Raw genomic sequence first — 26,753 nt, 5'->3', positions numbered from 1 at the left:
GAAGGTTTTACATTTATTAGCGCATAAACGTAGTGCTGCAATAATCAAGTGTGACTTTAACCGAACTAATAAAGATTGTACGGGGACAAATGTGCCCTCAGAGTAGTTCGCCAACATTTATAAGCGTGCTTTATATAACGTGATGTATTAGAATTGTACTAATCTGACATAACCGTAAACGTGTGCCATGATTTGCTTGTTTGAAATGTTTTAATTTAGCATAACTTTAGTGGAGGCTTCGGCCTAGTTGCCTTGTCTCACGGTTTAGATGCTCGTGTTTTTCTAATGTGCTAATAAAACGTGTATTCTTGCTTGAAGCTGTACTTTTCCAGTGAGATCGGTTCACATGCTTATCTTTAAGGTTTCGTGCCAGTCTGGCATCTTCTTCTTTGCTCCAAGGTCAATCTGCAGGTGCAGACAATGGAAGCTCTGAAAGTGAGTTAATTGGTAAAATATGTTGCAACTTACGTTCCCGACTCCAAGGATAATGTATGCCTAGGTAGAAGCTTGTGAATTGTTGTTTTTGATTGGACAATTTGAAGCCAACCTATGAACCCTCCAATGGAAGACCCTACTGGATTTGAACTGTTGTTTATTTAAACCTGGTGCACAAGAAGAAAGCAGCCATTAGCCATTACTCGCCATTACCCGCCATTTTGCAGGACATTGCAGCCATTATGGCCCATCTTGCCGACCTCGTCATTTTGCCATCTTCAACGATGCCAATTGATGTTCGACGCCATTTTGAATGAGACTTTGAGGCTTTCTCTAATTGAGAGAAAGAGACTTTAAGTAATTCTCGCCCTAGAGACTTTAACTTTGATTTACCCCTTTGCATAAAGTAGTAGTTTTGTCCTTTTATCTTGCCGCTGTGAGGCAATTGCCCCGTCCACCCTGCCCCCTTTGCCCTCGTCCCATGCTGATCGAAACCGGTACCTGTGAGACGAAGACTTCCTTGAATGCTGATTGAATTTGGTAAATATGAAAGGAAAATGTACAATTGCATTGTGTTTCTTTTTAGGTAACCAACTGCTGATTTTTGATAAGAGCCCTAGTTAGGAGTTTTCCAAATCAATGTTGCTAAATTGTTTTTGCATGAAGTCCCACATGCAGATGCTAATTTGAGGTTAGATGAGGATTCATTTGTTGCACGATGCAATTTGAGACCTTGTTATGCTGACTAATGTATGCAATTAGCCCATTACAGATTATAGTTTTAGTGGTTTGCGTTGCTATTATCGAATGCATTGTTATTCAAATGCTGCATAGATTGCATCTTTTTCGCCGTTATGGACAGCTATTAATGTTCATTTACATATATCATTTGGTGTTGAGACACATTTATATCGTGCTAGCTTTGTTAATATAGGGAAATAAATTCATTAACTTTGAATGAACTGGTGTGGTTATTCATGGCCGAAAGGTCATGGTTCGCCGAAATGTTTTCTGGATTAATTGTGAAGTGTTATGTTGATCAGGGCATTGCTTATGTTCGTTATTGATTATTGATTTGATTAAATTGACTAATCTCGGGTGAAGAGAGAGCCCCACTTGGTCAAAAGATTCATCGACCCAAGAGCGTCCAAATACAAGTAATTTATTAGGACGGAACGCTCTATCACTGCCCACGTTCCTAATCCGACCCTCCTCCTGAAGGAAGCTTGCATTGCTGATGCCAAAACTGTTTTCGCCATATTTCTTAAAAGTGAAAATACTTTTCCATGTTTGCGCTTCAAAATGATGGGCATTGTCAATATGTGTTTTTTTCCCTTGTGTTGCTGGGTAATGACATCAATGAATCAAGTGTTTTTTCCCTATTTTTTTCCATGAAACGCTGCCTGAACCAACAAAGAAAGCATGCTGTAAAGGCTCCTTTTTGTCTGCGAGAGAACCACTACAGGCAGTCCATTTTCATTTACAGCACTACAAACCGAAGCAGTTCTGCTTTGTATCTTGGCTTCGCCCAAAGTGAATTATGTCATTCGAGAAGCACTGAAAACACACGAGTGACCTCAGGGACCACGCATACTGTGAAGTACCTGAAAAGGAAAATGCATAAAAAGTTCTTTAAAAAATAAGGATAAATATTTTCTTTTTAAAATGAACCCGCAAAAGCCGGTGCTCTCTCTTTTCCTAGGTCGATGACTGGGAATAATCTAGTCCCGGTTTTGCTTTGCCTTCTGGGACTTGTTGTCCTGATTTTATAGTGAGAAAAATAAGAAAAGAAAGCTTGAAGAAACTACACAAACACTGACCTGGGAAACTTGAGACATATGAAAGTCATTGACCCTCTACCGGCTTGAACTGCTGCCGCCTGCCGCCAGCGGAAGGAAGGGTGCTGTGGGTTTTCAGTGGTTGCACAGAAACTCATTCCAATTCAGAGACAAGGACGTTGAACGTCGACTGGGTGTCATGTTCACTGCATTGTACAGTTAGAGTCTCCTGGGTAAAGCCAAGCGCCATTTGCGTCTCACCATCAGGCCTGCTAAGTGTCTAATATTTCAGATAATCTTACCGTGCAGGCTGCATCTATTCTCAGTCCGCCTCTCCCTCTCCACCCACAAGCCAGGTACCAAGACAAACGTGAACATACCACTCTCAAATAGCCACTTTGTCTGCAATCACGAACAAGAGTCAAAATCAATAAACGCTTATCGAGCGAGCAAAAGCCTTATCTCGGTGGGGAAGTGGACAACTGTATCAGATGCCGAGTGCAGCTGGTCTGGAGGAGGTAGGGCAACCCAATCTAGCACAGGTTAAAAATATTTCTGGCCTGAATAATGAATGAAGATCATACATGATTAAGTGGAAGGCAGTCCAGAGGGTGAGCTCATCTATCAAAATGTCTATTGGCTGGTGGTTGGTCGGTGATACGCAATGTGATGAATTGTCCCACTGAAAATCAGATGGAAGACCCCAACAGTCTTTCTCGGCCGGTCTTTTAGCTCACGTGTGGATTAAACGCCATTGAGGGTAGCTATTGGGTAGAGGCTCTTGTCCGCTCTTTGTTCTTGTACCAACGAGAAGTGTAGGGATCAATACAGTAGGGGCTGAACATTATTTAACCCCTCATTTCCTCTTGTAACACTCTTCTCGTTGTGGTTGAACCCTTTAGGAAATAAAGTTTCCGCTGAGCTCAGCACAGAGCAGTTCTGCTTCAGGCCCTTTTAAACTTCTAAATACACATTAATGTCTGTATGATGTTTGCACCCCATGTCAGTTCGTTTTAGGGGGGATGCTAATCTTGAAGTACACAACAGATGCACCTTGTTAGTTGGTTCATTACCCAGTCCTGCGAACAGGTGGGTCTCAGAATGCTGAGTACATCCTTATTCACCACGTACATGATAAACTGGATCTTAAAATCTTGCTGTAACAGTGTACTGGTTTCAGAGCATAAATGCAGTCAGCATCCATAAAGAGTTGAGCACCTACATTTTGCAGTGACCAATTTTTTTTCATACCAGTTCAAATGGAGCCCCGAATTCCATAGCGCATTACAGTAATTCAAATCCATCAACACAAAAGAGTGGTTAAGTGATTCGGGGATAGTGGCAGGAACATTATTACGAAATCTAGATGCCTTTCAGATGTCATTACCATCACATCTCCCTCTTCCTTCTTCCATTCCCATTAAAATGAAGCATGCTAACTCCCTAACAGACCTATTGAATAGACTGGATTCATACACATCACATGTTTTGCTGGATTCTCCTGTTATGGGTCAACACCTGTGACACTGGGCTGACAGGATGGGTGGTGGGATGCATGCTGGTGGAGTCCTGGTTTGACTGAAATAAACGAGTGGTGTTGGGAGACTGGTGCCTGGCCATTTTCTAGACACTCATGTGCATTGGTCACGGTGAGTAGTGATGACGCAGAAATGAAGGTTTTACATTTATTAGCGCATAAAACGTAGTGCTGCAATAATCAAGTGTGACTTTAACCGAACTAATAAAGATTGTACGGGGACAAATGTGCCCTCAGAGTAGTTCGCCAACATTTATAAGCGTGCTTTATATAACGTGATGTATTAGAATTGTACTAATCTGACATAACCGTAAACGTGTGCCATTGTTTGCTTGTTTGAAATGTTTTAACTTAGCATAACTTTAGTGGAGGCTTCGGCCTAGTTGCCTTGTCTCACGGTTTAGATGCTCGTGTTTTTCTAATGTGCTAATAAAACGTGTATTCTTGCTTGAAGCTGTACTTTTCCAGTGAGATTGGTTCACATGCTTATCTTTAAGGTTTCGTGCCAGCCTGGCATCTTCTTCTTTGCTCCAAGGTCAATCTGCAGGTGCAGACAATGGAAGCTCTGAAAGTGAGTTAATTGGTAAAATATGTTGCAACTTACGTTCCCGACTCCAAGGATAATGTATGCCTAGGTAGAAGCTTGTGAATTGTTGTTTTTGATTGGACAATTTGAAGCCAACCTATGAACCCTCCAATGGAAGACCCTACTGGATTTGAACTGTTGTTTATAAAAACCTGGTGCACAAGAAGAAAGCGGCCATTACCCATTGCACCCATTGAGGACATTGGACATTATTGCCCATTGCAGCCATTATGGCCCATCTTGCCGACCTCGTCATTTTGCCATCTTCTACGATGCCAATTGATGTTCGGCGCCATTTTGAATGAGACTTTGATGCTTTCTCTAATCGAGAGAAAGAGACTTTAAGTAATTCTCACCCTAGAGACTTTAACTTTGATTTGCCCCTTTGCATAAAGTAGTAGTTTTGTCCTTTTATCTTGCCGCTGTGAGGAAATTGCCCCGTCCACCCTGCCCCCTTTGCCCCCGTCCCATGCTGATCGAAACCGGTACCTGTGAGACGAAGACTTCCTTGAATGCTGATTGAATTTGGTAAATATGAAAGGAAAATGTACAATTGCATTGTGTTTCTTTTTAGGTAACCAACTGCTGATTTTTGATAAGAGCCCTAGTTAGGAGTTTTCCAAATCAATGCTGCTAAATTGTTTTTTTGCATGAAATCCCACATGCAGATGCTAATTTGATGTTAGATGAGGATTCATTTGTTGCACGATGCAATTTGAGACCTTGTTATGCTGACTAATGTATGCAATTAGCCCATTACAGATTATAGTTTTAGTGGTTTGCGTTGCTATTATCGAATGCATTGTTATTCAAATGCTGCATAGATTGCATCTTTTTCGCCGTTATGGACAGCTATTAATGTTCATTTACATATATCATTTGGTGTTGAGACACATTTATACCGTGCTAGCTTTGTTAATATAGGGAAATAAATTCATTAACTTTGAATGAACTGGTGTGGTTATTCATGGCCGAAAGGTCATGGTTCGCCGAAATGTTTTCTGGATTAATTGTGAAGTGTTATGTTGATCAGGGCATTGCTTATGTTCGTTATTGATTATTGATTTGATTAAATTGACTAATCTCGGGTGAAGAGAGCCCCACTTGGTCAAAAGATTCATCGACCCAAGAGCGTCCAAATACAGGTAATTTATTAGGGCGGAACGCTCTATCAGTAGTATGTTAAGCTTCTCGGTCATTTGCGTGCCTCAGTGTGCTGCAGAGCTGTAGATGCTCTGTTTTCTGGCACAGTTCCAAGGTTTTTGGGCTCTGACTTCCATCCAAGCCTGGGATGTCTGGTAGGTGATGTCTTTTGTCAGCCCCTCTAGCGCCCCTCACCCCCGCACAGGTGATGCATATAGTGTTCTTGGTGTCTTGGATCCTTTCTCCTTTCATTACACTTTCTGTTGGTTCTGGACATACTTTAGGAGACAGGTTGGTCCTGGTTCTATTTTCTTCTGTGTTCCAGCATACTTTCTTTTGTCAGGCAGTGCACCTGATGGGGGTGAATATTAATCGCATTTTCCTCACTGTCTCACCAACTGGCTGTTGGTATGGTGTCCCCCATCATATTTGCCAACAGTGGAGTATTATTTTCCGTGGTCTGGAGATTTTATGTTTGCCTGTTTGCTCTAAGTCCTTCTTACTGGTGTTTCCAGAGGCCTTGTTCCACCGTACTAGTGCCTGTCCAGTTGCAACATTTTGCCACCTTCTACGTCCTGCAGTTTTGGATTCTTGCTATGATCTTTGTGGCAATTCCATTGGTTTTCTCCTCAGCCTTTTTACCATTTGCAGTTTACTAGGGTCAGCAGCTTTAGCAGGTGTGCCTTCAGGGCTCATGCCCAAGGGACGTAATTACACTCCTTCCTTGGTGTCCTTTCTATCTCTTTTGATGGAAGTGTCCATTTGCTGTCTTATCCTCTGCCCAGAATTCTGAATCTTTTGCCTTGATTGGTTCCAGGATTAGCTGACAGTGGCAACCTGGATGGTTCGATGGGCAGTGATCACAGTAGTGCACATTCCATGTTGGAGGGAGGGAAAGAGGCTTGGCTGTGCAAGTTCTACAGTTTCCTTGTTTGAGGTATGGAGTTTTCTCCTTCCTTTTTCTAGGAAAGTGTTTGTACCCCACTGGCATTTGTCCGTGATGCTGGGTGTATTGCAGGGAATCCCTTTTGATCATTGGATAGATTCTAATTGGTGATCATAGTCTTCAAGGTGGCTATCAGGTGTTGTGCCTCCTCCTGTTGTTCTGGGTTCCTCCTCTTGGTTTGTGATATCTTTGTGGGCCTCTGCTTTGAGGATTCTTTGCTGAGTGTTCATTAGAGTGCTTTTAGGCCCTTCATCTTTATTTATGTTGTCGTTTTTTCACTACAAGTTCTGATTCATCTGGCACATGGATGAGAAGGCAATATTACCCACTTCTGGGTGCTGGCTGTTTCTTCCATGGGTACATTTGAGTTCAAGCATACTATTGCAAATTTGTTGTTCTTTGTGTGCTTTTTTTCTGGACATGTTTCAACCATGTGGCTGTTTCTGTGGTATACCATCTTTGTGTTACAATAATTTTTTATCACTTTGAGTAACCCACCTTACTCCTAATATTCTTTTGCTAGTTCATTATCTGTCTTCTTTGCTGCCTCTCAGAGGCAATGCTGTTCATTGGGAGGTCGTGGGATGTGCTGAAGGTAGAGACACACACACAGTGACAACATGAAGGTGAAGCCAAAAGAAGACTACAGAGAAAAGAAAGGGTTTTGTGTGAAGCCACAATTTGGTGTGGTCAGAATAAGTATTATGTCCCAAGTGTGGTTACAAAAATATTGCTCCATTGGAGTTAATAATGGGCATTCACCCTTGGAATTTCCATACGTTTCAAGATGCCCCGAACTTTAGAGCTAAGTGGTAAAACACTCCTGTAATCTTATATATGGTGAAATGGCATTAGTAAGACCTCAGACCCTTTCTTGGTTCCTTCTTCACCTGGTAGTGAAGACATTGGAGGCACAAGTTCAGCAGAGATACTTGATCATGGGATATTGGAGGGTAATATCAAGGAAATCAAAAGTTAACCTGGACCACCAGACAATAAAACAGACCCATAAAGCCAAATAAACCTGCCCTCACACTGACCCATCAGAGAAGCCCTTCTAGCACTGTCAGATTCCCCCACAGACCAGTCCGACCCTTGTTGAGTCATCTGACACAGCATCATAGAACCAGAGCAAAAATTAGCAGCTCACAGAAATAAACCATATTTTCTTCCATGACCTCTAGCTCTGTTAAATGGCAATCCTAAACCTCAACGTGTTCAGCTTGATGTTGGCCTAGCATCGATCTTACCAATCCGGAAATCCAACAACTCAAAGCGTGTATAGCAAGCTGCTTCACTAACAGTGCTGTCAAAGGTGGTGCTTTTAGGCCCTCATTGTGTGACTTGAAAAGAAGGGACAATTTTGCAATTCATTGTAGCTTTATGTCCCGAGCAATGAAGAAACAATAAAAACTTTCTTTTGTTTCTCCTGGGCACTTTGGGCCAGATCTACAAGAAAGTGGCACATTAGTCGCGATTCACAACGTTTCTTGCTCTGCCTCTACTCCACCTAACAACGCCATGGTTGTGCCGTATGTACAGTATGGCACATCATGGCTCTCATTTCCACAATAGAGTCATCATTTATGATGCTATTGTGGCACTTTGCTGGATTAGCGCCACAAATGATGGCACTAGTGCAGCAAAGCATTGCCACTAATGCTTGAAATGGGATCTTTAGTTGGCAGTCAGGTTATCCCCTGTCCAAGCAAGGACCCTTGTTCTTACTCACTCTTACTCCATAGAAAACAAGCGGATTTGTGTGTCATTTCTCCAGCTGCAATGCGTTGATCTCCCAGCCGCGATGCAGGTGGAGCGTCGATTTTATCTGCAAAACCAGCGCCGCAACGTTTATCAGCTGCGTTGCTGACGGTGCCTCGAAAATGTCCCCGCACGTCGTTCTGTGCATGGATTTTCAGCTCTTGGACTGCCAGCTTCATTTTTCAAGGGCCCAGAGAATCGATAGGGCACCACTTGGCAGGGCAGGAGTCTCAGCAGAGAGTCCAGGTGCTGGCAGAGGAAGGCTTTGATGGCCCTGAGACTTCAAAATAGGAGGCAAGCTCAGTTCAAGCCCTTGGAGATTCTTCACAAGCAGGAATATCCCACAAAATCCAGTCTTTGTCCCCTTTCACAGGCAGAAGCAGCAATAGCGGGATAGCCCAACAAAGCACAGGCAGGGGCAGCACTCCTCCTCAGCTCGTCAGCTTTTCTCCTTTGCAGAGGTTCCTCTTGGTTCCAGAAGTAATCTTGAAGAAATCTAGTCTGGGGTTTTGGATCCATTACTTATACCCCTTCCTGCCTTTGAAGTTGGTAAACTTCAAAGGGAAGTCTCTCTTGTTTGCAGGATCCTGCCTTGCCCTGGACAGGCACCAGACACACACCAAGGGGTTGGAGACTGCATTGTGAGAGCGCAGGCACAGACCATTCAGGTGTAAATGACCACTCCTCCCTCCACTCTAGCATAGATGGCTCATCAGGATATGCAGGCTACACCCCAGCTCCCTTTGTCTCACTGTCTAGAGGGGATTCACAAACAGTCCAACTGTCAATCCAACCCAGACAGGCAATCCACAAACAGGCAGAGTCACAGAATGGTCTAAGCAAGAAAATTCCTACTTTCCGAAAGTGGCATTTTCAAACTAACAATCTAAAGACCAACTTCACTAAAATATGTATTTTGAAATTGTGAGTTCAGAGACCCCAAACTCAAAATTTCCATCTGCTCTCAAAGGGAATCTGCACTTTAATAATATTTAAAGGCAGCCCCTATGTTAACCTATGAGAGAGATAGGCCTTGCAACAGCGAATTTAGCAGTATTTCACTGTTAGGACATTTAAAACACATCAGTACATGTCCCGCCTTTAACATACACTGCACCCTGCCCATGGGACTACCTAGGACCTACCTTAGAGGTGCCCTGCATGTATAAAAAGGGAAGGTTTACGCCTGGCAATAGGGTACACCTGCCATGTCGAATTGGCAGTGCAAGCTTGCACACCTATACACTGCAGTCGCAGATCTGAGACAGGTTTGCAGGTCTACTCCTGTGGGTGGCACAACCAGTGCTGCAGGCTCACTAGTAGCATTTGATTTACAGGACAATAGCACCTCTAGTGCACTTTACTAGGGACTTACTAGGACATCAAGTATGCCAATCATGTATAAACCAATCAACAATACAATTTACACAGAAAGCATATGCACTTTAGCACTGGTTAGTTGCAGTAAGGTGCCCAGAGTCCTAAAGCCAACAAAAACTGGTCAGAAAAAATAGGACGAAGGAGGCAAAACACTTAGGGATGACCATGCGAAAAGGGCCATTTCCAACAAACACCAATTTGAAATTGGTGTTAACTGCAATTGTTTTGCGACTGATTTCACAGTCACGAAACAATCATACATACCACTGCGACTCGCAATTAGGAAGGGATGCCCTTGGCACCCCCTCCTAATTGCTACTCCCAAACCTATTTTGCGATTCGGTAAATAGATTACCGAATCGCAAAATAGCATTTGTATATTCCAAAATGTTTTTTTTCTGTTTGAAAATGGTCTAATTCTGCCAATTGGGCCGTTTGCGTACAGAAAAAAGCTTTTTACCTCTGGCCCTGAGTACCTTATCTTTTCTACATGTAAATATAAAACTTTTCTTAGTTTCCAAGATAAAACCCTGACTAGTCATTGAGAATATTGCTTGTAACTGTGCGCATCATGCAGAGTTGTACAACATATACTACCACCTGAAGTAAGCCTTTACTGACTCACTACACTATGAAAGTCAAATGAATAAAGGGAGCAACTTGCTTTCCACTGCTGTGCGTCTCATTACTGAGGCCCTGGAACACCAGTGTACTGGGGCACTAGTCACATCTTATGCTTACAAATTACCATATACTGATGCAATAGCCAGATAAACGGGCTACTATGTCCCACTCCATGAATACTTTCAAACATGGCTTAATAAATCAACGCATCCACCTCAAGAAACTCTCATGATCAGTGAACCAAAGCCCTCAGCCAACATCTCGGCCCATATTTATACTTTTTGACGCAAAACTGCGCTAATGCAGTTTTGCGTCAAAAAAATTAGCGCCGGCTAACGCCTTTCTGAAGCGCCATGCGGGCGCCGTATTTAAGCAATGACGTTAGCCGGCGTTAGCCGCCGGCGCTGCCTGGTGTGCGTTGAAAAAAACGACGTACACCAGGCAGCGCCGGCGTAGGGGGATATGGAGCTTGGGCGTGAAAAAATGGGGCAAGTCAGGCTGAGGCAAATTTTGCGCCTCAACCCGATTTGCGCCATTTGTTTCCACTCCCAACCCCCATAGAAATGACTCCTGTCTTAGCAAAGACAGAAGTCATGCCCCCTTGCCCAATGGCCATGCCCAGGGGACTTCTGTCCCTTGGGCATGGTCATTGGGCATAGTGGCATGTAGGGGGGCACAAATCAGGCCCCCCTATGCCAAAAAAAAAAAAAAAAAAAATACTTACCAGAACTTACCTTATTGTCCCTGGGATGGGTCCCTCCAGCCTTGAGTGTCCTCCTGGAGTGGGCAAGGGTGACAGGGGGTGTCCCTGGGGGCATGGGAGGGCACCTCTGGGCTCCTTCCGAGCCCACAGGTCCCTTAACGTCTGCCTTTTGCAGGCGCTAAAAAACGGCGCAAAAGCGGCCGTACGTCATTTTTTTTGACCCGCCCACTCCCGGGCGTGAATTTTGCCCGGGAGTGTAAATACTGCGCACATGCCGCGGAGTCACTTTTTTAGACGGGAACGCCTACCTTGCATAGAATTAACGCAAAGTAGGTGTCCACGCTAAAAAAGGACGCAAACTCCATGGACTTTGGCGCTAGACGCGTCTAACGCCAAAGTATAAATATGGAGTTACTTTTGCGTCGGAATTGCGTAAAAAAAAACGACACAATTCCGGCGCAAACGGAGTATAAATATGCCCCCTCGTGTTTTACCAAAGAACCATTAATTTAAATCATGTATCATCAGGCTCTGCATAGATATCACTCACAGCTATTTACTACTTTCTGCTGGTGGACGTTATCTTTTTTTGTTGTTGCTTTTGTTATGTGATTTGCCTATGTTCAACTCTGTGTGTTAACGCCATATCCATCAAATAACAAGATGGAAGCAATAGCTTGAACTGGCAGAGAGAGCTCTGGATTTCTAAATGCACTTATCTGCCTACGAGATAAGTTTCAGATCAATACAGTTTTAAACAATCGTTTAATAGTTGGGGTGCTCTTTTAGCCATGTGCTTACATAATCCCACTCTTATGTTATATAAAATGCAGCTATTGCCTCAGATGTCCCTCGGGTCTCTTTTAACAAAGTGTTTTCTGCCAAAAATCAATGGGACACAGCTGGCAGTCATATCCCAAATGTATCAGGGGATTGGATTTGACCAAATGCGATACCGCATCATCACAAAATATCATTGTCCTGTCATCTCCTCTTGGATGTTGGAGAATATTTTCTAGGACTGGGCCTCAGGGCCTGATTTAGGGTTTACCTGATGGGTTGCTCTGTGACAAATATGACTGATATCCAGTCGGCCTTACAACACGAGCCCTAAGATACATTGCATTTGTTACACGGTGGAAGGGGTATCTGTCTTGCTTGCAATGGAGGAACTTGTGCACCAAACCCTATATCAGGACCTTAATTTTTACATTCTACCTCTTTGACTGTGCACTCAGAATACCCACTGTGTTCTGCTCTGATGATTCCCCTTGTTTATAGCACAGCTGAGTAGTGAAATGCCATACTGCTATCCTCTCAAAATAAATATCAGACAAGGAAGAAAAGATGTTCAGTTACCATTGCAAGAGCATGTATCAATTGGCCCAGAGAGACACCATTGCTGAAGCAGAAGGTGCTCTATCACTGTGACAAGGGAGACTGTATCCATGTAACGGAGCATACAATATCCTTGGAAAAGAAGATATGGTACGTGCCAAAAAATTAACATTACTGCAATAGGACTCCAGGGGAGGCTACAAGGGGCATAGTTATAAGCCCCTAGCACCACATTAGCGTGATTTTTAAAAATGTTAATGTGGCCCAACTAGGCCAAAATCTTAGCGCCATATTTACAAAGTGGTGCAATGCATGCATAGAGCCACTTTGTAACCCTTTGTTCTACATAATGCCTGCGCCAGGCATAATGTATGCAAAGGGGCGTTGCACCATTAGGGAGGCCAAAAAAATGTCTAACAGATTTCCTTGCTTCATTTTATACTGCACTTTTAATGCCTGCTTAGAGCAGGCATTAAAAGAGGGCTTCCATTATTTATAATGGGCCCCAGTGCACTCTGTGGGAGTAGCGCCAATATTTTGGTGCTACTCCTGCAGAGTACATCAATAGTCTCAATAAAAATGACGCTATTGCCCCCTACCCTGCCATGGTGCGCCATATCCTAGATATGGCGCACACATGGTGGCGGTAGGGGGGCGCTAAGGGGCACAAAGAAAGTGGCACTGCACTAGGTGCAGCGCCACTTTCCTTAAATATGCCCCAAAGTCTTTTAGAAATATAGAAGGTACCACTGTGATGGAAGAGGGGTAGTCTTGGCAAAAATGTGGGTGTGACTGTATGGAGCTTGCGCATGTCCCTGAAAGAGAGAATACTTCATAATTGCAGCAGGATCTGCCCATTTATGTTACCAGGAGAGGATACATCACTGTAAGAGGGGAAACTCAATCACTGCAATGGGATAGGGCTTGTCGCTTCAAAAAGATAAATGGCTTTGTTCTCACAGGAGAGACTCATCACTGTAACTGGGGGAATGTCTACATTAAGTGACTATACACACTAATATATCAGCAATAACAGGTAAACTCTATGGGCCTCATTTACGAGGCCCTACTGGCACACTGTGCCACCAGAGTGTCATTTATTTTATGCTGCAGTGGTGCAGTGTGCTAGCCCATATTTACAAGGGTTTGCAAAGCCACCTTGTATGGCTTTTCATGGCCTTGTAAATATGGAACCCTTTCATGCATAACACTGCATGACAGGGGAATTCCATGGGTGTTGCTTGGGGTGTTTCCATACAACACCCATGGAACCCAAAGGAATCTGATGCATTCCCGGATTTACAAGTCTTGAACGGCATCAGATTTCTATGTCCCTTAAAGGGTGGCATAACAATGATGCAACGGGGAGAAATATATTTTTTCTCCCCATTTCTTTTCTTTCCATGGGTGCTGCATTCTGCAGCACCCATAGAAAGAGGAAAACACCTCTTGTGATTGTTTTTGTGCAGGAAGGTGTCAGCGCAGGGTGAGAGGAGAGAAATGCACTGTATCTTGTATCTTCAGTGGCACAGGGTGACACAGCAGGAGATCTGCTGCACAGCCCTGCACCATGGGCCTCGTAAATGAGGCTCTATATTGCATATTTTGTGGCATTGTTTGCAGGTGCCGAGCACTGGAACGTATTTTCGGGAACCAGAGCTTATTTCTCTTCATCACATTTTGACACAGAGCAAGTCCAAGAGAGAAAGGCTGTGAAGGGAGTAAGAATGAGAAAGAGAACCATATGCTAACAAGAAAAAAGGGAGAATGAGGAGATGAAAAAAAAACCTGTATGAGTGGGATAAACAGACTGGAATTGTAGGGTGGAAGGAGAAAGAGTCATGGATTGGAATAAGAAAATGCATATTGCAAGAGGGGCTATTCTCAGAGGTCCGTGTAGGAGGCAATTTTTTTACATGTCTGTGAACCAATTTTATGGTCTGGTGGGATAGCTTTTACTCTTGGGGACATATTTACAAGTGGTTTGAACCATTGATGTGTCACTATTTTTGTCACACCAGCAGCGCAGACTGCAGGGCCATAACTACAAGTCCACGCAAAGCCACTGTGCATAGCTTTACATGGCCTTATAGAAATGGAATAAGGCAATGTAGTTCAAGTCAAAGTGTTGCCTTACTCTGCGTCAAAGAGGAGTTCTATGGACATTGAGGTGGGTTTTCCCAAGCAACACTCATGGTTTTTGATGCATTCCCAGATTTACAAGGATTTGTAATCTTAGGAATGACTCAAAAGCCCCTGCCTCCCCAGGGGAGGAGTAACGAGGAGAACTACCTTTATTTATCCTTGTTTATAGGTTGAGCACGCAAGCGCTTTGACCTGTTGTGAGAATTGTGGGCTTTTAACCACACCCACAACATGCCCATCGCTATCACTCGTTCATGGGCTTGCCTTTCAAAAATCCTTTGTTATGATAGGTAAATTCTTTATGTTTGTCCCTCCTTGGGGCGGTTTTGTTACAACCTTGGAAAATGCCCCTGTTACATGGATAATTGTACGATTACCAATACGTTTGACTGCGAGCGAACTTCTTTTTCTTTTTGTGTCTCTCCTTCATGCTCATGCTCATGGCGTCCATGGGACTTTGAATTGGCTCTCTTATGTCAAACAATGTTTTATTTTTCATTTTCAATTAAAGTTGCAAGAAAAGTTCAGCTAGGAATTTACAATGCTAATACCTCCAACTTGACCAAATGTGAGACCCATTGCAGTGCAAATGCTCGTTCACTCTTTCTGTGTGTGCTGCATTCTGCAGCACACATAGGAGGAGGAAAACACCTTCATTGAATGTTTATGTGCAGGAAGCTATGCCTTTCTTCACAAAAACAAAAATTCCTACAACGCACACACACTTGCACCATGGTGCAAGGGTGCCTGCATTGGCGCATGGCAGCCAATTGTGCACCAATGCAGTGGAAGAAGACAGGAATGACACATGCCTGACCTTTTCTTAAGACAAAGGGCAGCACAGCAAGAAGCCTTGTGCTGCTGCCCTGCGCCACGAAATTGTAAATATGCCCCTTGATTTCCCTGATATTCCCACAAACATAGCCTGCAACAAGCACAAACGCATGCATTCTCCTATACCAAGCTAAACACCTGCAAAGCGTTCAGAACTGCCATAATTTACAAACTTTGCATACTATTGGCCACTATTTTAAATGTGTGATTCGCTAATAGCGGCAACTTTTGTTCTGGTGCTTAGGCGTATTTTCTGCCCCAGCCCTACACTGCGTGTACATTGAACATAAAAACAGGGATACTTTTTTAAAACAGGATATGCTAGAGCAGAAAAGACCATTTCACAGCTGAGATTACATCACTCTAGTTGGAGTCGACATTTCTCCGCATTTATGCTCATGCCTGAAAGCTGGGACCTGTAAAAATGCATTCTTAATCTTCTATGTTGAAATGTTGACCCTGTCTATACTGCATTTATATCTCTCTTGTCCCATTTTTTACCTCACTATTTCCATGTTATTGCTATGCAATGTTACACTATGTGCCATGTTAAGCCCTATCTAAACAGCCATTTTATTGTTTTCCAGGCGTGGTCAGTGTTACATAAAAAGAATAAATAAATAAAAAAATGAAATAACAGACACGATCCCAAGTGAAACGGGATGCACTTATTGTAACATGAGGGGCTATCACTGCATATTTAAATACATTGGGCCAGATTTAAAAGAAAGTGGCATATCAGCTGTGATACGCCACTTTTCTTGTGCCGGTCTGTGTCCCCCTAAGAACACCATGTGTGCGGCGTATTTTCAATATGGCGCACCATGGACACATTAGGACAATAGTGTAATAATTTATAATGCTATTGTGGTACTTTGCAGGATTAGCGCCATCAATTGTCGTGCTAATCCTGCAAAGTAAAGGGAGGCCCATTGAAAGTGATGGGCGTGTCATTTTACCGCCTGCTGTAAGCAGGCATAAAAAATTACGCTAAAAATGGCTAAGTGAAATTTTACAAATTTTACTGTGCCATTTTTACAGGTCTCCCAGCACCGGAATGCTCCCCTTGCATACATTATGCCTGGCGCAGGCATAATGTGTTGCAAGGGGTTACAAAGTGTCACAATGCAAGCATTGCGTCACTTTGTAAATATGGTTAAGAAAAATGGCCTCCTTAATGCCATTTAGCATAAAAAATGACTCTAGTGTAGCGCTAAGAGGCTCCAGGACCTTATAAAGCTGGCCTATTGTGTTTCACTCACCTCACCCTCCATGGCTCCAACCAGTGTTGAAGGAGGTACTGACTAACCAACCAATAACGACCAGGAGCAGCATTATATTATTGAGGCTTGCAGATCTGGTCAATGCCAGGGTCACCACCACCAGGTGAATGTCTGGGGGGGGTCCCAGAGTCCTGTGTTCTCTATGCTGGAGAGATCACCTTGGAGGCATACTAATAGTGTGCTTCTTTGTAAGTGGTACACAGTGACTGGGGCTCCCAAGAGTGTTTTAGCCCATGAGCACGTGTTGATATCACTGCATGGGTGCAGGGTCAAAGGAATTCCCTCATATGCATGCAACGACTGTCCTATGCTAATGAAGGAACACCCCCTTAAGAACAAGTGGATGTAAACTGTTCGTCTGCATGATTGGTATTACAAAAATGGTCATACAAGCATTTGCAGTGCTTTTTGTAATGAATTAGTGCCCTGGAGGTGAAAGGTAGGATCAAATATCAGTTGTACTCATTGGACACTTCCATAATAAATTCACAGACCTGTTGTGCTTGAAGAGACAGTTGTGGTATGGTGTTCTTGGATTTCCAATGGTCGTCCTCTGCAGTTTCCACCGAGGAGGCTTGCTTTTTATCACAGCTTCCACTGTCCTTCAGATGTGAGACTGTGTTGGCAAAAAACCATAGCGTTCACTTTATCATGGATAATGATAAAGCACTCAAACGGATATTTATGACAGGATGAGGTGGAAAAACCGTAAGGAGACAGTTTTATTTATAAAGAATATCTGTGCTGCTCCACTAACTAGAGATGATTTAGCGCTACACACAGTGCGGCCAGCTCCCTCCTGGAAGGCTGCATCAAAGATAGAAGATCAATACGGAAAAATCCATTGTCTCTGAAATGAACCTATAAACCCTGAATTACTGCCCAAAAATATACCTGTCCGAAGCTCACTATGAATGTTAAGGCAGACATCAATATTTCACATTGGCAAAGAACTGTCAGAGATCCATTTTCACGAGACTAGAAGGGAATTTCTCCAGCTTACAATGAAGAATAAGTTGCAAGCAGCATATAAAAGCAGAAATGAGAACATCAGCGAATGTATTCGACAATCACGTTACATGTAAAAGTATTTATCAGAGAGAAAACCACAGTTTACTAATGGGCCCGAGGAGAGTTTGCATGCTTTGATCTACGCAGCTGTAGATCTACATCTGCAGATGTGTGTAACTCTACAGTTTATTTTGCTATTCACCTTTTTTGAGTGGACTAGTTGTAGATTTACGAGTCTCCACCTACTCCAACGACCAGGTGGAGTGTCCTATGATTGCATGTACACTGTAATGGTACTATTAATAACTTTACAACCATATTTTAAGTTTTGCCTCTTTGCTGGTGATACCCACCACCAGGGTGGAGATGTCCACCACAGTGGCGGAGAGCTCTGAATGGGAAATTCTATACTCATGACCCAATAACACACACCTGACACACATTTAGAAAACATATGCATATACTTAAACCCTAGGATCTACCCTCTTCCACTTAGACCATGTTCAAGTCACACAAGCTTTATTCGGTCTAATTAAACCATCAAAGAAATAACTTACAACAGTAAAACCATGGTCTATACATAATACATATATAATAACAAAGTTTAAAAGTAAATAATGAGGATAAAATGAGGATAAAATGAGAGATCTGCGAGTATACAAAAAAATGTTGATATAAATCTTCACATATGTCTCCCATCCTATATATGAGGGGGAAACGTCAAAGTTTCGTTTTATTAGCTGCCTTTAATTCCCTCATCAATAATTTTATAAAAAATTAATTGAGTTCAGGCTATCGTATAAACAGTAATTGAATTAAATAAATTTAAAATCTGGGTTCAATTAATAACAAATCACTGTGATTTTTTAAGAAATGTGTACATATATGCCATGCGGACGCAAGGAACTTGCTGACCACACAAGTTAGGAAGGAGGAGCAATCTCTCAACATCAACCTTAGGGCATCTTTGCACGTTCTCAACCCCATATTCCTGCAAGCGGGACAGAGCCATTTCCACCGGACAAGGCCATAGGCAGGACAAATAAACATAAAGTGCACTACAGTTTCCACTGAGCAGTTACAACTTGGGCATTGATCAGTTAGCGGGGTGGAGCACCATGAACTGGTAAAAGACTTCAGGGGGAGACATCCATACCTGAACCGGACATACAAACTTTTGCTTAGTTGATCAGTAATCAAATCTAAGAAGGGTTCAAAGTGGGGAAACCACTTGTAATCAAGAAATTGAGACGTCAACCTACCATGTGAAGTACATAACAGATATTTTTCCCTAACATGGGACCAGTAAACTGATTTTAAATGATCCTTGTGAACCCTCCTTAAATTATTTGGCTGGCTCCAAAAATCACTGAGTCCCAAAGTATGGAACCATTCCGAAATGTTCTTGAACCAAGGGATAGAAAGTACGTTTGGTCTATCCAATAAGTCTTGCAAGGACTCCTTATATACAACTAATTCAGGGGTGGTCCAGATACGAACCCAAAAAGTTAGGGGCCTTAGAGCTATTACATCAGAAATGTGGGGGAACCCTAAGTCCAAAAACACTGGAACCAAGGGCGTACTACGAGGACATGCCAAGAGCGATCTTACAAAGTTATTTTCCCCCACAGATAACTTGCTACTTTTGAAGCAGCCCCAAATCTCAGCGCCATAAACTGCGGCGCTCTGAGCCTTTGCTAGATAAATTTTAATAGCTGGGGAAACAACTTTCACAGTATTAGACTTTTGAAAACCCAAAGTTGCCCCTGACCTGTGTGCTAAGAGAGCTAGGCTTTTTCCTACCTGGGCCTTCCAGTTCATATCATTGCTGATTCTCACCCCTAGATAATCAATAGAGCATACCTTGCTCAGAGGAACCTCGTTATATAAGATGTTACAACGTTTAGTGCAGCCAAGACCAAAGATCATAAGTTTTGTTTTACTAGAATTAAGTTCCAATCCATGGTCTGCACAGAACACACTGAACCTATCCAGGAGGACCTGAAGGCCCATGGGTGTTTTAGAGATCAAGAGGGAGTCATCAGCAAATAAAAGAATTGGAACTTTTGAATTGTTCAATGAAGGGGCATCATTTTGACAATCAGTTACAGCTTGCACCACCTCATTAATGAACAAGGAAAAAAGAGTGGGTGCCAGGACACAGCCATGGCGTACCCCCGCCTGATATTAATACGATCGTTAAGTTACCCCTGACTACCCCATCTTACTCGAGCATAGGTGTTCTTGTGCAATCTTTGAATTAGGTGCACCAAATTCCTCGGGACAGCAATTTTTTTTAGGACTTCCCACAATTTCTGTCTTGGAACGAGATCGAAAGCAGACTTTAGGTCAACAAAAGCAACATACAAGTTTTGTTTGGCCAAAGTAACGTATTTCCAGAGTAGCAGGAAGAATCTAAAAACTTGGTCCATAGTGCTAATTCTTGAGCGGAAACCAGCCTGGGGGGGAGATAGGGCCTGATTGGCTTGGACCCTGTCCATAAGCCTGTCTAGGACTTGCTTAGAGAAATTCTTTTGGAGATTATCAATGAGACTAATTGGGCAGTAATTTACGGGCAGTCCCACATCTCCTTTTTTATAGATAGGGATAATTTCGGCCCGAGCCACGAATCCGGAATAAGGCCGCCTGCTGCGATGGCATTCGATAATGTATTAATATACCACGCCCAAATAGCGGGTTCTGACTTAAACAGGTCCCCCGGTATCTTATCAGGACCAGGAGCGTTAGCGGATTTCAAAGAACTAATAGCTGCTGTGGTTTCAGCAATTGTGAAAACAATGTCCTCCGTAGGACCTTCAGTGAGAGGTCTGTGTTCAACGCCCCTGTGGTCCTCATGGTCCTGCTGCATGGATGAAGCATAGATCTCGGAGAAATGAGCCACCCATCTTTCCGGCTGGATATGAAGATTTGGAGTGACATTACCCTCTCTATGCCTGTTGGTCAACAACCTCCAAAAAGAGCCCTCGTCTCGATTTTCGACTGCCTCCAGCAACTTCTGGCAGATCTCAAATTCCCAATTTTTCTTTGCTAGATCCAGGGCCTTGGTTTAACTAAATCAAGCGGCCCTGATCTCCTCCTGTGAGTGCTTGTGGAGGGCCAATTTGAGATTGAGCCTTGCAAGGTTGCAATCTTTATTAAACCATTCTCTAGATCAAATGGTATCAAGAGTATGCCTAACAGTGGTTTCTTTATAAAAATAATTCTGTAGAATGGTTGTCAATTCGACATGGATTTTCAAGATTGGAATACTATCGACCTCTTGCTTGTCAAAACCAGAAAACAGCTGTAGAAAGGAAGAATAAATTTGTTTGATCAAGAATGGATTAGATGTAACTTTTGGCCAACTGACACGAGTTTGCCTAGAGTTCGGGCAAGGGATCGGAACATCAGTGGTCTCTAGATGTTGTGTTCTCCCAAATGCTTTATTGGATAGAGTAAGACATAGGGGGTGGTGGTCGCTATCATGGCGGGGTTCCACCTTCATATCCAGAGTGTTTGACCAGAGCCTGATGTCGACAAAAAAATAGTCAATAATACTGGAAGAACACCCACGCTTGAAAGTGGGGGCACGATTTGAATCAGATCTAGTCCGACCATTGCATTCCCTGAGTCCAAAACGTAGGCAAAGGGAGGCCATCTGCGTGGCAACACAAGAACCGATGCTAAGAGTATCGTCCTTCACTTGGGGGATACCCCAAGATTCATCTTCTTCAGTTGTCAAATTGCCTGTAAGGTTCATGAATACGAAGGAACAGTTTATATCGCCCCCTATCACCAGATGGTTGGATGGATGCAAAAGTTCCATATGCTCAGCTAGCTGAGCAAGTACCCTCGATTCCATGCTGGGGGGGACGGACCTCGCGTACACATTGACCAATGTCACTGTAAAACCAGGCTGAATTGTAAGTCTGACACCCAATAGATCTAGCGAGTTAAGGGATCGCGCAGAATGGTCGCATTGCAATTTCTTATTCACTAAAATCATAAGCCCACCCATAGGTCTACCAAAGCCTCCAGAGGCAGGTTGAGCTGCGACAAAATAAGTTGTGAACCCCTCAACATATATTATCTCTTCCGCCCAGGTTTCCTGAAAAAGACATAAATCTTGCTTAGAGATAAGGTTGACCCATCCGGGATCTCCCATCTTTTTCTTTAATCCAGCCACATTCCCTGACATAATGTTAAGTTCAGAGAGCACAAATGTGGACCTAGCTCTCAGGGGTACGATGGAATTCAGAGCCCTTTGTCGTTTGCTTCTGTGAGCCGTAGCAACTGTAATGGGGAACACTGAGGGAGAAAGATCATTTAGTCAGTCTAGATCAGATAACCGGGGGAACAGATCTTGGTCAAAGCTGGTCGATTACTATTGAGTAGACCCTGGACCCCTCCCACAAGGACATTAGACGGTCTATCAATCCTTCGTATCTTCCCCCCCCAGAGAATACATGCAGAGGCCAATTCCAATGTCTCTGCCAGATTTCAGAAAACTAGTCCGTGAATTGAAAGTCATAAGATTATCAACCATGGAGGTATCGAAAAAAAGAATTGAAATGTAATCAAAGTCTGAGTCCGGTTGAACATGTCTACGTACCTCCCGAATATCAGAACGGATGACAGACAGACATTTCCTCTGTATGCGAATCCAATAAATAACTTTATTAGTGAGAGATTCATGAGACTCTCTCTGACCAGCAGACAACCTAGGGACCCCTGTCATGTAGATGTATGCATCCTTTCTACTCTGATCATGTCTCCCCTTTGGATCAGTCACCTGAATTAAATTAGATTGACCTTGACGTAAGACTCTGGGTGGACTTACGGGCGCCTGTACACCCTTCCCGTCCTTGACTTCCTTGGGCAAGGGATTTGTGCAGGGAAGACGCTGGTCATTATTTTTTAAGGCAGGATTAAGCATACGGCCGGTATCAGTGGGGTTGTTGACGGGTAGAGATAGACATCTCCCCTTTTTATTCGTTGCCATGTTCGTGGACTTCGCCCCCAACTTTAGGCATTTGGGGTAAGAGGTTAAATTATCCCCAGTGTCTAATGTTGCTAGCGCGTTGGGCCCTCCGGTCAGCTCAGGGATGTGGGCATTCGTACTGGGCAATTTACAATTACAAATTACCTTCTGATCAGATAGTCCAGAAATTTTACCCAAAATAACCATTACCAAGGATTTTAAATCATCCAGCTTCTGGGAAACAGTTTCCAGTTCAAGTGACCTCTTAAGTTGGATCTGCCAGTCCAATTCTTCTGTACCAGGTTCCACTGGAAATAAAGGTGGAGAGCAACCTGGGCTCTCACTAGAAGTAGATAGGGGTTGAAATCTGTTTGAACAGGGGATATCGCTAGAAACTACAGACTTGGAGCCTAAATGCAGAGAGTCCCTGGATTGGGTACATTCTACAACTTCAGCATTCGAAGTATGCCTCATTGGTGGTGAAAGAATTACAGCCTTAGATATGGGAGGCAAATGGAGGTCCGCTTCCACAGACAAATGAGGTGTCCGCAGTTTTTTCTTAAACCGATCCGGAATCTTCCTAAGGGTCGAAGTGGCAGGAATGTGGGGAGCGGTGATAGATGGGCTCCTCAATATTGCCTCTCCTTCCTCAAACAAGGAGTCAATAGCTTGAAATTGATTCCTAACAGGGCTTAGGAGGGTCGTCTGCTTTCCTGCTAGCTCGCTTCTTGTGTTTTTTGGCACCAGAATATGGCACAGGGACATCATCTGCCTTCCCCATTGTTGACTGCGTGGTACCCGAGCCAAAAACAGGGGCCCCCAAACAAAAATTAAAGAGGGATGGCCCGGCCTCAGTCGGTCGCTGACGGGCGAAGGATGGGCCCGCCCTTGGCCCATGCAGCGCCGTTGCGCGGTGCGCTTTGTAGCCCCCGCGAGTGTCCCCAGGTGTAGGGAAAGCACAGGGGTGCCTGGGACTTCGAGTCCCACCAGGCACTATCAGGCAGCGGCGTTGCGCGGTGCGCTTTGTAGCGCCCGCGAGTGTCCCCAGGTGTAGGGAAAGCACAGGGGTGCCTGGGACTTGGAGTCCCACCAGGCACTGTCAGGCCGAGCACTCGTCTAGTGCTGCCAATCGGCCATCTTGCCGGCCACGCCCCCCCATCTTCTGAAATCCGGCTTCTTATTTGTCTCCCTTCGGTGTCGTCGTCGTTGGTCTGAGTCCGTGATGGGTGCAGTGAACCGCCAGACTACGGAATGCACTGGTGATAGCTGAGCTGGTTGCTGTCTGAAAGGTCCTGGTGCTAGGTGTCTGCTGGGCACTGGTACCGCCTCAGGCCACGGATGCTGGTGACAGCACCAGGGCCGCTGGCCTCCTCTCTTCCCAGTCACAGGAGGGGGTTCTAGGACAACCCATCGGTAGAAGCTGAAACGGGAATCCCGGGAGCCGGAGGAAACAGCTTGGACAGCGACTCCCAAGGGGAGATCTAGCGGCTGAGCTGTGAGCGTGGGGAGGCGGGAGGCAGGTCGGTTCGACTTCACCTGCGGACACCGGAGCAGCTGAGCCAACTAAGCTCAGTTAGCTGGGCTTAAAGTCACCTTTTTGAAAGGAGATTCTCTAACGATGGGGCCGCGGGGTTCTCAGAAGGAAAGGGGATCTAAAACCATAGGTCATCCCTTACGGCGTGAAGCTGATTACTGCAGACCATGTTACCTTGAGGCCAACAGGAACCGCATGCAGCTACTAGGATTCAGACCACAACACTCAAGAGGAAGAGGAACCTCAAAGAAAAGGCAGTAGCCCTTATATTTATAGCATTCATAACTTTGTGGTAAAAAACAATACACAGCTACATGGTCTGCTACCACACAACATCAGTGTAGTGGAGAAGGTGCCCTTGTGGCCGAGGTCACTGACTTTGTAAGTGCATTAGGGTTTAAGGCACATAGTTTGGGGTACATTAAAAAGAAACAGCATGATGATAGAAGGTGGGTGATGGATGAGTTCTCCAGGATCCAGGTTGTGAAGGCTATGCCTGGAGGAAGGCTTGAATTCAGTCCACAATGCTCCCTGACCTATTCTATGGCCTACCTGTTGCAGATAATCCTAAAATAATGCAATAAAGCAAATTATCTTAAACACTCATGCAGTTCTGCCTTCCCAACCCTTTATGGTTATACAGACATTACACACACACACACATATATCCCTTATACGCCTCCTCTAAAACACCCTTTCGGTGCCCAGACAAGGTATGCCATTGACCTTCAATTGATCCGTTCCTGTCGGGGGCACTAGACCCAGCCATAGAAATGGGGCAGCTTTTTGTCAGTACAAGTGGGTTAATGCTGGGTGGTAGGAATTTTATGGATTCCTGTGGGTTCTGGAATTTTCCATCACAGAAATGTAAGGAAAATGCACGATTTCAGGTAAAGTTTGAGGTTTGCAAGGCACTGTGGTTAAAAAACCTTATGGGATCCACAAAAGTCACCCCCATCATGGATTCCTCTAGGTGTCTAATTTTTAAAAATGTGCAGGTTTTCTAGATTTCCCTAGGTGCTGGCTGAGCTAGAGCCCAAATTCCACAGCTACACACTTTGCAAAAAACGGACCCATTTTCAGTGGAAATATGTAATGTATCTATGTTTCATTTTGAGCCATTACCTGTGGTGGGCATCAGACCTACCCACACAAGTGAGGTCAATTTTAGATTTGGTTCTTGTGTAACCCAATGAATGATCTGCTGCTGATGTTTTTCCTTTTGCTGGGACCGCAACCTTCTGGTAAGTATCCTTTTCCTTACAGGAGATTTCCATTAACTAAAACTTTGAGGGCCATATTTATACTTTTTGACGCAAAACTGCGCTAACGCAGTTTTGCGTCAAAAAAATTAGCGCCGGCTAACGCCATTCTGAAGCGCCATGCGGGCGCCATATTTAATCAATGACGTTAGCCGGCGTTAGCCGCCGGCGCTGCCTGGTGTGCGTGGGAAAAAACGACGTACACCAGACAGCGCCGGCGTAGGGGAAAATGGAGCTTGGGCGACAAAAAATGGGGCAAGTCAGGCTGAGGCAAATTTTTCGCCTCAACCCGATTTGCGCAATTTTTTTCGACTCCCAACCCCCATTGAAATGACTCCTGTCTTAGCAAAGACAGGAGTCATGCCCCCTTGCCCATGGCCATGCCCAGGGGACTTCTGTCCCCTGGGCATGGTCATTGGGCATAGTGGCATGTAGGGGGGGCACAAATTAGGCCCCCCTATGCCACAAATTTGTTTAAAAAAAATACTTACCGGAACTTACCTTACTGTCCCTGGGATGGGTCCCTCCAGCCTTGGGTGTCCTCCTGGGGTGGGCAAGGGTGACAGGGGGTGTCCCTGGGGGCATGGGAGGGCACCTCTGGGCTCCTTCCGAGCCCACAGGTCCCTTAACGCCTGCCTTGTCCAGGCGCTAAAAACGGCGCAAAAGCAGCCGTACGTCGTTTTTTTTTACCCGCCCACTCCCGGGCGTGAATTTTGCCCGGGAGTGTAAATACGGCGCACATGCCTCGGAGTCAATTTTTTAGACGGGAACGCCTACCTTGCATATCATTAACACAAAGTAGGTGTCCACGCTAAAAAATTACGCAAACTCCATTGACTTTGGCGCTAGACGCGTCTAACGCCAAAGTATAAATATGGAGTTAGTTTTGCGTCGGAATTGCGTAAAAAAAAACGACGCAATTCCGGCGCAAACAGAGTATAAATATGCCCCTGAGTGTTTTTGTCACAAACAAGTCTGATTCCAAAGTTAGGCATTACATCCCTGTCACATGTGCAAACTAATGGAAACTACTCTGACTAAAAAAATATCTAATGCGGAAGCGTAAAGGCAAGATGCTACTGCTGTAAATGCTGAGGTGAAGTGTGCCACTCAGAATGTTGCAAGCGCACTTCACTAGCTTCCTGGAACTCTCATCCCATTTTGCAGGGAAAATACTAGTCCTTCAACTATTCCTGAATGCAGGTGCAGTCTTCTTGACAAGCTGATGCTGCTTTTAACACCAAGGTGGGAGATCACGGCATCTTGCAGCTGCCGAACATGTTATAATTGACCTGATCAGTGTAGCACCAATATTCTGTGGGGCAAGTATGGTGGCAGTTAGGCAAGACCTGACACCATCACAGAAATGTGAGGAAAATGTGTTTTTGTAGTCAAAGATTGAAGTTTGCAAAGGATTCTGGGCAAAACAACTTGGTCAGAGCCACCCAAGTCACCCATTGTGGATTCCCCTT

This window comes from Pleurodeles waltl, chromosome 11 (assembly GCF_031143425.1).
Source record: "Pleurodeles waltl isolate 20211129_DDA chromosome 11, aPleWal1.hap1.20221129, whole genome shotgun sequence".
NCBI classification, from domain to species: domain Eukaryota; kingdom Metazoa; phylum Chordata; class Amphibia; order Caudata; family Salamandridae; genus Pleurodeles; species Pleurodeles waltl.
The sequence above is the reverse complement of the archived record's forward strand: the minus strand, read 5'-3'. Positions refer to the sequence as shown.